The sequence below is a fragment of the Patella vulgata genome, chromosome 8, assembly GCF_932274485.2.
Source record: "Patella vulgata chromosome 8, xgPatVulg1.2, whole genome shotgun sequence".
Lineage (NCBI taxonomy): Eukaryota > Metazoa > Mollusca > Gastropoda > Patellidae > Patella > Patella vulgata.
This window is the reverse complement of record NC_065886.2, coordinates 45,170,067-45,185,755: the sequence shown is the minus strand read 5'-3', so window position 1 is coordinate 45,185,755 and position 15,689 is coordinate 45,170,067. Positions and strand designations below refer to the sequence as shown.

General features: G+C 36.8%; 1 long non-coding RNA gene across 1 annotated transcript in view; it reads left to right on the top strand.

The window, feature by feature from the left end:
* LOC130014154 (uncharacterized) overlaps positions 1-15,243 on the top strand; it is a 46,817-nt gene extending 31,574 nt beyond the window's left edge. Inside the window, exons 2-4 of the long non-coding RNA XR_008789172.1 lie at positions 11,654-11,925; positions 13,040-13,162; positions 14,636-15,243. This is a non-coding gene — a long non-coding RNA (uncharacterized LOC130014154). The remainder of the gene's footprint in view (positions 1-11,653; positions 11,926-13,039; positions 13,163-14,635) is intronic.
* The last annotated feature ends 446 nt before the right edge of the window (positions 15,244-15,689 follow it).

Below are 15,689 nucleotides of genomic sequence, written 5' to 3'. Positions count from 1 at the left end.
TGTTTGCCAAACAAGCATTGATCTGACGTGACATACTCCTAATGAGACGTCTAAGGTCATTTTGGTCCAGATTGTCCCATTCCTGTTGCAACGCAGCAGCAAGTTCTTGGACATTGGCAGGACGTTGTTGACGTTGACGTAACCTCTGTCCAAGCATGTCCCAGACATGCTCGATGGGGGAGAGGTCGGGACTCAGTGCTGGCCAAGATAATGTGGTGATGTTCTGTTGTTGGAGGTAACCTGTAACGATCCTGGCCCTGTGACATCTTGCGTTGTCATCCTGGAAGATGAAACGGCGGCCATGACGTCGTGCGAACGGCACAACATGGACTGCCAAGATGTTGTCTCGGTAGTACTGGCCTGTAACACGCCCTGCAACAACATGTAAAGCCGTTCTTCCAGCAACAGTGATGCCTCCCCACACCATAACAGAACCACCCCCAAATCGATCATGTCTGATGACGTTAACGTCTTGGAAGCGCTCGTTTCGACGACGCCACACCGTCCTACGTCTGTCCAAAAAATCAACAGTGAACCTTGACTCATCTGAAAACATCACATTGCTCCAGCGTCGATTATCCCAGTGTTGACGATCCCTACACCAACGACGTCTCGCCTGAATGTGATGATCTCTCAAACAAGGGATCACGCGAGGACGTCGGGCGCGAAGGTGACCCCTATGCAGTCGATTCCGAATCGTCTGGCCACTCACTCTCACACCAGTGTCTGTTTGAAGACGAGCGCTGATCTGATTTGCTGTGATGACACGATTTCTCAAGGCCAAGGTACGGATAAATCGATCCTGGGCTTGAGTTGTCGCCCTTGGTCGACCTGAGCGTGGTCTGTCCTGTACAGATTGTGTATCACGGTATCTGGACCATAGCCTGCTTATGACAGACTGAGAAACATTCATCGTCCGCGCCACAACCGCCTGTGTTGTGCCGATCTGTAGCATGCCAAGGGCACGTAACCTTTCATTTTGGGTAAGCCGACGCATATCAAAATTTGTTTTCTGGTCACTAAAACAATTAAACTGATGTTTCCACCCTGGAATTCAATGCCACAATGACTGTAACATTCAAAGTCAGAGTCGTGCAAATCTTGGGTTGGACCCCCATGATGATCCCAAGCATCACCTGCATTCCATGCGGTAGCTATTGGTGCGTTTGGGCGTCACATGTAACTGGAAATGTTTCTTCTGTTAGGTTCTATAGTGACTTTTTTCGTAGTCATTTGCATATTTTAGTATTATGCCCCCAAAATCAAATATCCCCTACTTTTTTTGAATAGTATATAATTAGGCAGGTGTACAAATTATTATGTCTGAATTTATCGGTTAACCTAAGACCGAAAAAATAGGTTCGCTTTAAATGTAACACCTTGTTGAGATCCAAGATCTGATAGATAGAACGAAAGTAAAAGTAAGGTATTCTTTATATTAAAATTAATTAAAGATTAACATAATATGCACTTTATATTTGAAGCAGGACATATCCAAGCTCCACTTTCCGTGACCGATGCTAAGATGTCAGTATTTCTGTTGATTGTATTCAGGACATACTCTAAATTGCGTATTTCGCCGGGAATATTCAAAACCTTTCTAAGGGAGCCCCCCACTCCCAACCCCACCCCAGGTAATGCCACCACTTGCATTGGTGATGATCGGCGTTCGCCGGAGATGACAAGCAATACCCTTTAAATGAAAAGTGCTTCGGCCAAAGCCAAATTTTTTGGACCAGGAACTGGTCGCTAACCGCTAATCGTCTTGTTGTTAGGGATTATTAAAATGGATTGTGTGTTTATCCGTCCGTCTGCCTGTCCGTCACACTTGTTGGGAAACAAAAACATTATTTCTAATTGAGCAAGAATGTTCAAAATTGGCGTAGGTGTTTATTAGATCAATGCCTTGATGAAGTTCGAAGATGAGCATTTTCTGCTTAGGGTAAGCAGAGATAAGCAATTTGATGCTGGTTGATGCTTTAGTTCTAATTAAGTGAGAGTGAGGACACTTGGTGCATAGCTTTATTACATCAATACCTTGACCAAGTTCGATAATGAACATTTTCTGCCGAGGGTAAGCAGAGCGATAAGCAATTTGATTGGCCGAGAGTTTGGAACACAATAACTCTCCTTCTAATTGAGGTAGAATGTTCAAACTTGGTGTAGGCGTTGATTAGGTGAATGCCTTGACGGAGATCGATGATAAACAGTGTCTGCTTACGGTAAGCAGAGATAAGCAATCTGATTGGTTGATACTTTGGGGCACGATAACTTTGGTTATAATGAAGTGAGAGCGATGAAACTCCAAATATAGATGCATTATATCATTAACTTGATTAAGTTCGATGGTGAGAATTTTCTGCTTAGGCTAAGGAGCGATAAGCAGTTTGATTGGTCGAGACTTTGGAACATAACAATTCTGGTTTTAATTGAGGTAGAATGTTTAAACTTGATGTTCATAAGGTGAATGTCTTGACTGAGTTCAATGATTAACATTTCGAGCTGAAGCTAAGCTAATCAATTTCATTGGTCGATGCTTTGGGACAAGATAATCTTGATTCTATTTGATAGAGAGCGATGAAACTTAGTGTATAGTTTGATTGCTCGATACTTTTGAAAAAAATAAATATGCGATTAATTAATATGTGTCATCTATTTATTTTGGCTTGTTCTTCTTAGGGTGACACTCTTCGAAAAAAAGCCGTTTTTTCAAGTCCGATCGACATGAAAATTGGCATGGTTTTTCTTTTACCAATTCTGCATCTAATTTGGTGAAGTAACTGATTCAACCTTCGTTAAAAAAAGCTTTTCGAATTCTGTCTTTACAGAGTGATAATTGTATATGCAGAGAACAATACCTGTATGTTAAAACTATATGTACCCGAATGAGGGGGAAATCTATGTACCATTCAAACATCATGGTCAGTTCTAGTTCCTTCAGAAACTGTTTCTGACAGGACGATGTCCGTGGACCGTTCCTATCAACCACAATATAGCTGTAATATGAAAATACCGCTCTTTCCCGCTTCTGTTCTAACTAGGTCAGTTCCTGGTCCATAGTACGCTCGAACTTGTTTCTGATATAATTTTCTATAGATATACTGTTATTATATGAACAAGCGTGCAATTATCAGTTTTTACTAGAAAATCTATTTGTAGTATTATAATATGACCTATAATGCTGGGTAAAATTATCCCAATTACTGTTACATTCAATATTGAAAATTCTGAGATATTATTTTCAGCTTACAAGAAGATGTGGCTATAAATAACCCCAAACAGAAATCTTTGCATGAACCTTTAAGGATATGTTAGGTTGCCTTTTTTAAACCAGTACAGTTCTATGTGATGTAACTAAATAACACTTAAATTGAATTATTGTCTAATTTTCGTCGACAGTAACGTTGAACAGAATCCGGTTTATGACACGGTAATGGCGAATGGATTTAGTTTCGCTTAGTTTTGCCATTTAGGAGGATTTGTGTGCTAGTAATGTGTTCTCACAAGCGCTATCCATTCGATTAAAACGTACCAAGCACCCCCTACGTCCCTCGAGCAAAAAGGTTGCCAATTAGTGATACCAGCATATGTTTGTCATGTTCTACCCATGGGTGATTTTCAGGGAATCCAGTATTTTTCTAGTACTTTCTCTAATTTTCATATATACCAAATTTGAAATATTTGTCCAACATATACATTCGTGGTATTCATCTTTAAATCTTTGCAATGTCACAAAAACGATGCACATCATGCACAGTCAAAATATTAGATACGTGATTATTTGGGGCTAACAAACATTTATATTTAGTTCTAGTGCCCAGTTGGCAGCGAATATTTGGCAAATCAACGACTATCCACACATTAATTGTCAGCACAGCAGACGTTATTCCCGACCTCCGAACCTTCTGGTCTGTTGTTTATATGCAGTGTCACACACCATGACCTTACGTTTTTCGCCATAAATGTAGTACACGAACCAACCTTATGCTTATACATCTAAAACACGTAGTACCACTCCTCGTTCTGAAGAGTTCACTTATCTAACAAACCAAGATCTTTGTAGACGTGTCCTGTTCTGTAACACATTCTTCAGGGGCACTGTACAAAGTGATAATGTAAATCATACATAAACAACAAGATTATGGGCATGTTAACAATTGTATACAGAGTCAGTTAAAAGCCTGATTAAATAAATGTGTTTTAGGTTGTTTTTTAAAAGAATATAGAGATGTACAACATCTTAAACTAAATGGTAGATTATTCCATAAAACAGGTGCTTGGTAACTAAAAGAGCACTGACCATAAGAGACTAGTTGGAAGTTTGGGGCTTTAAAAGTAGTTTATCTGATGTACGTAATGTAATGTTCGGCCAGGTGTATAAAGTTCTAAAAGATCTGAGAGGTAGACAGGAGCTAAATTATTTAAACATTTAAAAGTAAGTAATAAAATCTTAAAATCAATTCGATATTTGACAGGTAACCATTGTAAATTATATAAAACAGGAGTTATGTGGTCACATTTCTCAGTTAAAGTAACAAGTCTAGCCGCAGTATTCTGTACTTTTTGTAATTTATCTATAAGCTTTAAAGGTAAACCAACTAAAAGTGAATTACAGTTATCTAATCGAGAAGTGACCAGAGAATTAACAAGTGACTTAGTGGCCTCTACAGTTACACATTTACGTATTTTACCTATATTTCGGATATTTAAATAGCACAATTTACAAATATTATTTACTTGAGCTCACATAAGCATAAAACTATCAAAGATTACGCCAATATTACGAGCAGAATAAGATGAAAATATATCACAATTACCAATTACAACAGGGGGTTATCATGTGCAAGTTTACAAATAACAAATATTCGGTTTTATCATCATTCAATTTTAGAAAGTTCTTTGACATCCATTTTCTAATTTCACTAATACAGTTTTCAAGTTGCAATTTTGATAAATTGAAAGAGGATGGACAATTAGGTGTAAATGAAATATATAATTGAGTAGCATCGGCATACAAATGAAAGCTGAGACCATATTTTCTGCACAATATCACCTAATGGAGACGTATAAAGGGTAAATAAAATCGGACCAAGAACAGAACCTTGGGGAACCCCAGATGACAAAACAGGTTCAGACGACGATTTGCATAAAATATGACGATTATACTCTGCACAAATCATCTGATTAGGAACCTGCAATGTATGTCTTGCTTAGTCAGAGCTGGACATGTGTATTTACAAATAAGGTGCCAATATGGAAGATTTAATAAAGAGCTGGCCATTCTCGCTATAATAGTTAAACAAATAGATAATGCAACGGGAATATGCTGAAAATTTGGGTCAAATTACTTCACTCTGAGCCGTGAAATACTCATTTTAATAACTCTGTAGCCCCGATTGTCATTGCTACGATAATATACAACGTCTCGTTCATTTTTACGTTTAATCATTAACGACTGTTGAACGGCAGATCGGATTCAAATCTAATGTAAATTGGACCCATCAGATGGCATCGAGAGTTGATTCTGATCTTGTCATGTTAATAAATGTCTCATTAATAGTTTATATAACATTTCAAGCCTAAGGAAAGACCTGCAATTGTCAGATTTAATTCTTGCATAATGTATGTTTAATCTGATTTGATCTCTAAAATTTTATTATGTAACACATTTTAGCAAGCCAATATAAAGTGTTTGTCCCGCTTAATGTTATATACTGTAACAGATTATATCAAGTCAATATAATGTGCCAGGAATCAAGAAATGATGTAGCAAGAAAGTCCAAGTTACTATAGTCCGCTTGTATTCTGTCCCAAGTTCCGGAATGATCGTGTTGTTTTTTTTACATCGGTATAATCTACGATGTAACTCTTTGTGGTGTATGTGGCAGATCTGTAAATAGGGAATCTCACAGAGAAATGAGGAAAACAGTGTGCGGATGTCTCATGAAATCCCTACTAAACCTCTGTCAGGATGATACTTCGTTGCAATTGGCAGCTTAAGACTTTTTTTAATAGCTATTTTTAAATGTCACTTATTATGCCACCTAGATTACAATGTTGTAAGAAAACACGGCATTAAGTATCGACAGAGAGCATTTAAGTCGATATTATTAGTGAGCATCTTGGAAGTGTTGCGTGTTTAGAATGGTGATTTTGTTTTTAACCGCTCCATTACATTAAGAACATTGATAATTAACATTGCACGCAGAACATTTATTTCAAATAGATCACCCAAGTCACACATGTTATACTAAGCAAGAACTAGACTATCGAATCTACAAAATGTTGAAAGAACGGGAAGAAAAGAAATATAATCATTTTATGTTGTAACCAATAAATGTCGCTTCTAACTTCACGATCTCTTGAAATAAACTTGTACCATATGTTTGTCCCCAATTGAGAGAGGACATGGAGAAAGTCCACGAGGTATTCCTAAATGACTTTAGTGGGTGTTGAGTGACAGTTATGAACATCTCTCCCATCCCCTCACCCCCTCTCGTTCATCTCTTGTATGGCAATAGTCATTTGAAACAATTGAGAACATTTAATGTTACATAAAACAATAAATGGTACATTTATTATTATTACATCCATATATTATACTTTATAGATTTCTAGTAGCATATGTTACTCTCAATGCCCTTTCAGATACTTAATGTGGAAGCATTTATCTTAATTTAGGCAAAACTCTTAGAGAAATCGCAGAGAAGCTACTGGTAATGAACTAGAGTGACATTCTAATCAACTTATTCTTTATTAGTCAATAACCTTTAATGGATGGATATTTTTTTTTCAACTAATTGTAAATAGAATACAGGCTCATATAGCTTACAGCCTTTTACGATGCAATAATTTTAGGAAGGCTACAGGGTCTTAACAAAGAAAACGATTTCTTCAGTCTTTAATAATGCAATAGAAAATTGAGTAAAATAGCTGGTCTGAAACAAGTTTTGTTGTGAGTTCTATAGTCGTCAGTATTATGTAAAATTTATCAGAGTGGCTGTAGGGACATTAGAACTCTAGAGATCTTCGCCGACCGTATTTACTATACAAATTAAATTGTATATACTTTGAGCCATATACCTGTTCCTCCATCACCGAGATATACTCATCTTGTTGTTATTGCTGTTGTATTTGGTCATGTACGATGGGCAGTATGCGTTGTTCTTGAGACTCTGTGCTGTGCATCGATTGATGGGCTTCGAATTTTTATAACGTGACATCTCTGCACGAACATTTTTTTTGTCACCCAAATTTTCAGAATACGAGTTTTCCACAAATTTTCTTAGGTATTATTGAGTATTCAAATCGTAAACCACGAGCGTTTTCATTTTACAGATATACAATTGTACAATTACAATTAAGGTCTCATTCTCTGATGTTTGTGCCCGAAAAACGAAAATACATTAATTGCCCCAAAAATGGACGGGACACCGAATCGGGGTGGAGGGGGGCAGCCCACGGTCTCCTATGCCTGGTCCATATCGGTATGGTACTTGTTGTTTAGATAGATCAGGTCTTGAATATTTGATAATTAGCCGAGTGGGTATATGTTTAATATAGTAATAATTACTTTTATTTCCTTGTTAAAAGTTGTATTATGTCTTTAGTTTGCTAGCTTCAATTGGAATCCTTCCATCTTCATACTAACTTAAAACACGAATGTTTCTGCCATGGCCAAAACACAAAAAGTGGTCTAAATTATTATTATGAACCCAAAGTTACAGTACCGTGTTCATTTTAATTAAAATCTGAACATGCAGTCTAAATTTGGTGGCGGGGGGGGGGGGGGGGTCGTTTCCTTTGTTCAAAATGAGATGGCCATGTTGTTGACAATTTTAGACAAAATATTAACTTGGTTTCACATTGAAATCGCTAGGCAGCGTTTAAATAATTGTGTTTTTTTTTAAACCCATCTGTAGTTCAAACTGACCACAGCCGATGCTTATGTGTCTGTTATTCTGATGTCATTGTCTGCTTTGTATTATTGTCAGTATTGTTGAAACTGTTGGCGCCATAATATAATTGCCATGATGCACATTGCCGCACTGCAAATGGATAATAAACCTTTGCTTGAACTTACTGTGGTGTACCGATATATATATATATATATATATATATATATATATATATATGTACAGCAAATCCCATATTAGAGACGGTGACCTAACGTCTATAGAATATTTTCCTGTATAATGGTATAATTATCTGTAGAAATACTGTTGGGAGAGGACCAAATTAGAGACGGTGACCTAACGTCTATAGAATATTTTCCTGGTATAATGGTATAATTATCTGTAGAAATACTGTTGGGAGAGGACCAAACGTGCAATTATCAGTTTTATATTCAATTTTCTTCATAGTATTGTAATATAGGAACTATAATTATGGACAAAATTATCGCAATCACAGTTAGATGCAATGTTGAAAATTCTATTTTGTTTCGTTCTTTGAAACAATTTAAGACATATTGTTTGCAACTTACAAACTATGTTAAGCAAGAAAATGGAGTTATATATAGCCTCGAACAAAAAGCTTTGCAGATTGCATGAACCATTAAGAATGTGTTAGGTTGCTGTTTTTAAACCAGTACAGCTCTATGTGATGTAACTAAATAAGACTTAAATTGAATTATTATCGAGTTTTTATTTCGATAATAGCGTTGCAGAAAATACGATTTTATGACACGGAAATTGCGAATGCGTTTAGTTTCTTTTTATAATAAATAGTTTCTATTAAAGGGTAGATTGTTAATCATTCTTTTTGCTACTTTAGGGAAGATTTTTGTTCTAATAATTTCCTAACGTAATTCATATTTGTCCCAAATCGTGAACAAAAACATTCAGCCAAATGAAAACAACGTAAAGTAAGGAATCGGCCTTTTAAACTTATTTAATATCCGAAGATACATATCCAAGGCGGGGTTTCGTGTCTCGTCGACATATTATTTTGAGACTAAAATGCATTTATTTGTATTTATTATGTTTACTTGTGCAGTGGAAGGGAGTAAAAGTTTGGTGGGTAAGCAACGTCTTCAGGTTTTCATGGAATCTTTAATGTACACGCCAATGTGAACACAAGTTATTCGTTTTAATTAATACTATTCCGTTGACCAGAGTTCCGTTGGAGTTGCTACCAACGATATCTCCGAATTTACCGGTTAAATGTTCATATCCTTAGCACCATACCTTGACTGTAACCCTAAGAGTTGCACACTTTTTCTGTAAGTAATGTAATGCATGAGGCAGTGTATGCATAGACATTAAGAACACCTAGTAAGTACCACTTCTCTTGCCAAAGAGGTCACGCAGCTTACACACTTTTTTGTACTTTTGTAATGTTTTGCCATTAGTCATTCTCAGCATTGCGTACTAGACATAATCAAAAACTGCTCAACAAAACATCTCTTTAGCTAGCAAGGGCTATCGGAAATATTATGTGATTGAACAGAATAACAGTTTATACAAATGGACATATCTGTAATAGAAAAGCTTTAAATTAAACAAATTGAACCTAATCAAGGTTCCTCTAGCATTCGCATCGTTTAACTGTCTCGTCTCTGGGATTAATTTTGTTATAGAACACTTATGTTGTCAAAAGAAGTACTTTCAATATTTATGGGTTAATGGAAATCTAATCTGCTCCATGAAAATGTATGTTGTTCTGCATCCAATTTGGCACCGGGGCGTATTGAGTTTCTTTATATGTGTTTCATCACACATATTCTTCTGGAAAACTTTACATTTTGTCTGTATTACTACTAAAATGTTTATGACGGTACGGTTGCTCTTTGGTTAGGGCATTGACCATCTAACTAGGGGTTTCCGGGTTCGAACCCACTAATCGCTCGTATGGGACTATATACCGTGTTCGCCATTAAAGATCATTTGACAGTTGAAAAATCAGAATAAGAGTAGGGCGTAGCGATGCTTCTCGGGCAAAAATTGAATCACTTCTTTAAATTATTTGATGCCTGTCCTACCTGGTAGCGTTTCTCCGGGTCCTCCGGTTTCCTCCCACTGCTAAAGACCCCCTCGCTCAAGCGATTTATTAAAATAAAATTGAACCATGTGTTAGTCCCGAAATGGGCCTAGTAATTTGATAGAGTAGTTAGTTGAATTTCAGTCTTCGTTCAAAATAACAAAAATTTAAAACAAGCCAAACTGCACGTCCGTAAAGCTCCCGATCACATGAAACTAGTTCGCACTACTTTCTAGAAAATGTTGCCAAACTATGTGCGGTCAGAGTGAACGTAGTAATAACTGTTTACGATTGATTTGTTTAAGAACTTCATGGACTGGCTTGAACGGGAGGGGTTTTCTAGAACTTCGAGTCTGTTCAAAATGTTACTCGTCCTGTAATTAGACGGGGTGGCAACGTAATTAAAACTCGATGGACGAACTACGAACGAACTTGCCCTACTATGAACGGAATTGTCATACTTCAAGCCTACTAGGGACGTATTACAACGTGACGTGGTCGAGCATCAATTAGCAGTGCGTGTTTTTGAAGTTTGTTATACTTAGAGGACTTTGTTGACCTTGAACCATTCCACTATGCCCTATATTTGCTCAGGGTGAGATGCGTGCGGGTCTTGGTTTTCTTCGGGGACTTCTGCTGCTCTCCATTATGGAGATCTACAGGGTCTTGGGACAGGTCCAGGAAGCTCAGCATCTTGGACCTGATCTAGCTGGCCTTCAGAGGAGCTGGCGCGTGGGATCTTCGGGCAGTACTATAGTGGCTGCTTCCCCACGGGCAGTCCTGGTCATTCTCTTTCGAGGATTGATGAAACATAGGAGGCATCTGTAGTGCTATATTTGAATGTCTTGAACTGCACAGCTTGACGCATTGATAGGAATGGGGAATGGCAAGAACTCCCCGGGTTGTCTAAAGGCAGAAGTATTGTAACATGAATATATATAAAGTGATTTGTAAAATAAATCCTGTAATTTCTAGTCAATTATGTTCTGTTCTGTCAAATACGTGAACAGTCCAAATTGAACGACAGTCGTTTACGCCTACTTAGTCCATTCTTCGCGTTATGTTATTATTTTGTCGTTTGTGAATAGGCCATTACTACCGGTAATTACTTTCACATTGTCTTGTAGGATATTTTTCATGATAAATGACGCCCGAAACCATAGAATACACGATTCGTGTACTGATTATAAAAAGCTCAGTGTCATAAATATTGGATATTTGAAACCAATATTTTAAAGGCAAGATAGGACCCCCCCTCTCTCTCTCTCTCTCTCTCTCTCAAAAACGTCCGTTTTTTTACTTGTATTGTGTCACTTCTATCAAATCTAATACTTCTAATCCGTTTATGGACCTCGGTTCTCCAGCACTTACTTTGTTTTAGAATATCCGTTCAAAACAACAGATAACAGTCTACGTTTTAATGCGTAAAATACATTTCCAAATTTACAATATTATTTCCATTAAATAAATAAATATGCCCTCGGTTCTAAATCATTAAAAGCATTCTCTTTGGTTTTAAGTACGATTGCACCCGAGTATTATCCCTAAAAAAATGCATAGCCAATGGCTAATTCAAAATGTCAATCTGTTTTTCGGCAGAGACGACTACTTACTTTTTGATCGTTTTATTTTATCTTATTTTATTTCAATTTTTACCTCACTTTGCTTTCAGAAAGTAATTTACCCAACCAATACACCGATGACTATGGCTACAATCAAGAAGGCGACACAGACAAACTAACCGGCGGTTACGACCAATCTACAGCTAGGGTACCTACCACAGATTACGGGTGTTTTAAGCAAACATCCGACAATGCTGATACTTCACTTTTAAAAAAACAACCCATTTGTGTTCCTGCAAGAAATAACGTTCGCAGCTTGTCGCTGCCAGTAACAGGTGCCAGACCAATGTATGGTAACGTTGGTCGTAATACAAATGTTGTTGTAAGTAAATGTTTAGGTTTCTAATTTCGGTGTGATCCTATGAAGTAACTTTTATCTGTTTTCTTCTATACGTTCAGATGGGAAAGCACTGCTACACACCTAATATAGCACAAAACATGTATTCTTTTATTTAAAATATGAGTAATGCTATGGAGAAACTCGACTGGACAGAGACACAAATAAAATAAATTTAGTCTACAAATTAATGTCTGTTATTAAAAGCAAACGTAAACTTATATACACAATAATAACGAATGTCGTATTAAAGAACACACTGGTCTGCGAATTATTCATATAGAGCAATCCTAATGGAAATTATCGCTATCTAAACTGACCGCCATATTGTTTTACGAACGATATTGCATTTCTACTCATGAATATCCATGAACATAAATTTTAATCGTTTAAAGGGCCATTAGGTAAGATTGGATAAGATTAGATAAAGAGCTGATAGTTCTCGCTATAGAATAACTGAGAACTAGATGAATAGATAATGAACGCAGAAATATGCTGAAAATTTCACTCAAATTGCTTGACTCTGAGCAGAGATATTAGCCATTGAACCTCGTGGGTTTTCTTCGGCTTCTCCGGTTTCCCTCCACTGCTAAAGACCCCTACGCGCAAGCGAATTATTGAAATGATAATGAACCTTGTGTTAGTCCCGAAATGACCTAGTTTGTGTCGAGAGGCCGTTAAACCCATCTCTCTCTCTCTTTGCCTGTCCAACCTCGTGGGGTTTCCCCGGGTCCTCCGGTTTTCTCCAACTGGTAAAGACCCCTACGCACAAGCGAAGTATTGAAATAAAATTGAACCATGTGTTAGTCCAGAAATGACCTAGTTTGTGTCGATTGGACGCCCTCTCTCTCTCTCTCTCTCTCTCTCTCTCTCTCTCTCTCCCCTCTCTCTCCTTCTTGTATAATGCATGTTTAGTTTAAAGGGGTTTAAAGTCCACTCAATCATTTCGAGACTTATAGGCTTTAATAGGAAAACACCAGGGCCTTATTATATAATATAAGGGTGCTCCACACAATTTGTACATAAACTAAGTATTGTTTTGAAGTATTATGGTCTTGATATTTATTATTATACTGACTTGCATTAACTTATATTTCAGGTAGAGGAACCAGTATCAAGCAGTGTAGTTTTTATAAGACCACCAAATTATTTGGGATTGTCTATACTTACATTATGTTGTTTCTGGCCCTTTGGTCTGGTAGCCATTATCTATGCTATCGGGGTGAGTAGTTTAGTTTTAGTTCGGGCTACAGTCGTTCTATATTCATTTAAGTTTTAAGCATGGGCAACATAATCCAAACATGTGATGTAATTATAATCTTAGGGCCAGGAACACCGACAGAATTGTGCCGGGGCAAAATAGTAATCAATGGGCCCCTGGGGCTTAATGGGCACCGGGGAGATTTACCGGCTGCAGCCCCCTCTCCTTGGGCATAGCTTGGCTTAGCCGTGTGTTTATATAAAGGGGTTCCTATTTAATAATAAGCGTCTGGTCACCACTTTCCGTGAGTGATTATTAAAAACCTGAAGAGTATCTTACAGAGAATTAATCGACGCGAGATCTGCCAAAGATTCCGTTCGGAACATTATTAGTTACGGGTTCTTTCTTAAGATCTTTCCATTGATTTACACAGCAACAGAAATATCAAATTACAATTACACGACCATTATTTTCTTAAGGAAATAAGCAATAAAATCTGGTTTCAATATCTGAATTAAGACATGGATAAAAACGCATTTCATTAAGATTTATTTGTATTAAACAAACTTTGATAACTGAACTCCCAAACTGTAATTATACGGATGATGTATATCTTAAGTGTCATTTACTAATACTGTTGTTGACCATTTATGACAAGGGTATATAAACATCTCAATATACTATATACTTAGGTTTATCTATGGATAACCGACTAGGGTTTTATCAGATTTGTAAGACAGTGTACAGTCTATATTTACTGAAGAAACTAGATGTTATTTCTAGCGGTTGGTCCATATTACATGTAGATCTGGTGAATCAAAGATCTAACAACTTCTTTGACGTCTGATTGTACGTATTATGATTGACAAAATTATTTAAAACCGCAAGTCAGAACTTTCTATTCGTTAACTTGATGAACAGTCAGTCCAAATCTGTACCTTTAGAAGAATGGTTACATCTGTTACATTCAAAAAGAAAAAGAAAAAAGTATGGTATAAATATAATTAAACTGACTACACAACCTGACCCTGTCGTACCTGGAATTGATCTTTGGATTAACAGAACGTGACTTACATACTTAAGCTCAATTTGAATAAGATCAATTTACTAAAGAGGTGAAAGGTTGCAAGCAAATACCAGTAACTTGGTACTAAAGCTTTATCAAAGCCCGAATAAAACATAACAGACTTAACAACAAATTTATTCGCATTTGATGTCCCTGAGACACCAAATAACGCTTCCCACTAATTTTGCAAGTTCATAATGTATATCAAATAATACATGCTGGATTTAGATAACATATATAACTGCTCGTGGTCATGGATATATTTTGTGTACGAGAGATGGCTTGTTTGCTCTGTTACAGTGCCTGATCCCACTTCTCATGTATTCAAATAGACCACATCAATCTTTTTTTGTTGAACTCTTGCATTCATATTGTATTGAATCATTTCTTAAACACGTTTTGATATTTTTCATTTCTTATCGTTTCAGTCGACCAATGCTTCAGATAATATGAATATCTCTAAAGCCAGATCAAATGGTCAGATGGCTAAAAACTTTTGTATTGCCGCAATAGTGTGTGGTGTCATATTGTATACCGTTATAGGGATTATCATCAGTCATTATGCACAAGTGCAGTACGACAGATAGATCCAACAATCTGCTCACACGACTTCCTGATCACGGAACCAGAATTATTTGTCATTTCATTGTAAATATTTGCTATGAACCCAATTCCCGCTGATGATAAATGGTGTAAAGTTAGTATTGGAAATTTTTCTACAGAATACTGAATTGTGTATCTTGAATGTAACGGGGAACGATTAAATACTCCATTGGTGCAGTGGATTGCCCAGGAGCTAAATCCGATGATCTGTACGACATGTTAGTTGTGATTAAAAGACTAATTGTAGAATTAATTTTACTGGAATAAAACATGATGCTCATCCTACAAACGAGATCTCACACTAATTTAATAGGGAAGTGACATTGTTATGCTAAATATTTATTTTTACTAGTCACTGAGCGCTAAATAAACATATCGGGTGTTAATAAGCGAGATTTCGTCAGCTCTGGCGATATTTACCATTGTTCGTGATGTCAAATGATTAAAGTTATCGCAGAATATTCTATGTCCGAAATAATTGCGATCTGAAAGTCGAGGCAGCTTTGAATATATACAATGAAATCTGGGGTTATTCTTCTGAAAGTTTTTCTTTAAACCTGTAACGGTTTATTTTCCCAGGGCAGGTTTTTATTTTCCATTAGAAAACGTGAAATAGGCTTTTCTTACTGGAATTCTGTGATATTCTCATAAATTTTGACGTACATGTAAGCAAGAAAGACTTCAGAAAAAACCCTCGAAAGAAAAACATCGGCATGGTGGTTTTTATTTTTCTCGGGATATATTCTTCAGTCGTTCTTGCTCCAGCATAACCTCGGTCTCGTGCTTTATCCTACACAGAATATATTTTAAGATAATATCAATTTGGTGATCCGGTAAAATTAATAAAGAATATTCGATTAAATGTCAAGGTGCTTTTTC